Below are 2453 nucleotides of genomic sequence, written 5' to 3'. Positions count from 1 at the left end.
TGAACTGGGACCGTAAATATACCAAAATTTTCGAAATATTAAAAGTTGCGATTTGGGGGTACCCACTCCCCAATCAAAAATATAAAATTAGAGAAAATTCCGTGCAAAAACGTTTGTGCACGAAGATTTGTTACGTAATATGAATTCAAAATACTAGACCATAATAGTGCCAATTCGGTTGAAAAACGAACTATGAGGGAGGGAGGATGAGGGACTATCAAAAAAGACGACCCATTTTTAGCAGGAAGATTTGTTACGCAATGAGGATTAAAAATAGTTAATTATAGCTGATTTGGTTGAAAAACGTGCCCAAATTTCCCAAAATATCGAATAATAAGTTGTACCGTTAAATGGTGGTTGTCGTAAGAATTTGACCAATATTGTTAATTTTTGGTAGATAGATGTGTCACCCAATGAAAACTCAACATACCAAATTACACACAATTCGGTTTTAAAACGAGTCAAAAATCCCCAAAATACCGAATATTTGGGGGTACCTTTATATGGGGGTTATAATGAAAAGTGGATCCATGTCGATCATTTTAGGTAAAAAGATTTGGATGATAACTCAAAGTACCAAAAAAGTCAATTCCGTTTAAAAACGTGCCTAAAATTCCCAATATACTGAATACTTGGGGGCACCGTTATATGGGTGCTATTCCAAAACGTGGCAGTCTATATCCAATTTTTAATACTAAACATCCCAAGGGTAATAACAATGTATGTGCAAAATTTATTAAGTTATTTCTTAAATATTTCGAGTTCTATCGTGATTTGAACAGACAGACATTCATAAATCGACATACAGTTTTCTGATCAAGAATGCTTATAATGTACTGGAGACTTGAGACCCCAGGCATAATTTCATAAAATAATTGTTTTTGTTGTTGAAGGATTTGTGGTAAATAAAACTAATTTACTTTTAATTAGATATACATACCCACATATGTATATTATTCGATATATTTGAATATTCATGGAAATTTCGATTTTGTTTATGGTAAATAGGTAATTTCTATGTCAACCATGTTTAGATTAATTATATTTCTGTTATACAAAATATACTTAATTAAAAGGTATAACATCAATTACCCCCAAAATACTTAGCAATAATAATAACAACAACAACAGCAACGGCAGCAACATCATCGTTAGTATCCGCAACAGCATCATCATCGTCAGTGATGCCATAAATAATGGCAAACATATAAATTGGTTAAATCAAAACCTAAATATGTTGGTCAAAACAGGCCACATAATTAATGACATGAAACGATATACAATTTCAGGAAGCGTGTGTATGTGTGTAGAAGCATACACATTTGCAAATATGTTTATTGAATGTGAAAAATGGAAACTATATTAGTGAGAGAAGTTCTGCAATAAGCTTTGTTTGTATGCTTGTAGATTTGAAAAATGTTCATGTAGGAAACTAAATGGGAAATGAATTGATTTTCACCACACAAGTGTTGTAACGTTAAATTATAGCAAATATTTTGAATTTAATTAGAATGTAAGTTATAGTTTAGAATTTTAACACATTTGTTGGGAATTGTAATGATTTCATGGAAATGTCTTTTGATTTACAAAATTTTTGACCAAATCATATGTATTGTTATAATAATAAAATCATATTTGTAATTATTTATAGAATTAACATGAAGATGTTGATTTATAAAAATTAAAATTGTGAAGGATAATTACACTAAGCAACAAAATCGAATGGGTGGTGAAAATTTTGATATGGCTGCCATAGGTCAACTTTTTGAATTATGGCGTGATGGAATTTTTGTTACAACTCTAAAGTGTATGAAGAAAGAGCTTTATATTTTTAAGGCTTTTGCGGATTAGTTTAGAAATCCCATGGCTTAAGTCAAATCGAATGTAATTTTGTATAAAACCTATCCTCCCTCTAACTCATGTTCTGCATTTGTACCAATTTCAACAAAACGCAATAACATCGGACGAATATATATGTGGGAGCTATATCGAAATCTTTCCAAACTCTTTCTATACTCAATTCAGTACGCAATGCCAAATTTCGAAGGATAAATAGGGATTTTAGTGCACCATTTACATAAAATCGGACAAAAATATATATGGGAGCTATATCTAAATCGGAACCGATTTTCCCGAAATTTAACACATATTGTTCTAGGCTTAATTCAGTACGCTGTGCCAAATTTCGTGCAAATCGAAGGATATTTGGGGACTTCCGTGCACCATTTACATAAAATCGGACGAAAACATATATGGGTGCTATATCTAAATCTGAACCGATTTTCACGCACATCGTTCTAGATTTAATTCAGTACTCTGTGCCAAATTTCTTGCAAATCGAAGGATATATAGGGACTTTTGTGCAATATTTACCTTAAATCGGACGAAAATATATATAGGAGCTATATCGAAATCTGAACCGATTTTTCTCAATTTCAATAGGGTTCGTCCTT

This window comes from Musca vetustissima, unplaced genomic scaffold (genome assembly GCF_032173495.1).
Source record: "Musca vetustissima isolate MV318-11 ecotype Yass unplaced genomic scaffold, APGP_CSIRO_Mvet_v1 utg9765, whole genome shotgun sequence".
NCBI lineage: Eukaryota > Metazoa > Arthropoda > Insecta > Diptera > Muscidae > Musca > Musca vetustissima.
This window is presented reverse-complemented; position numbering follows the sequence as displayed.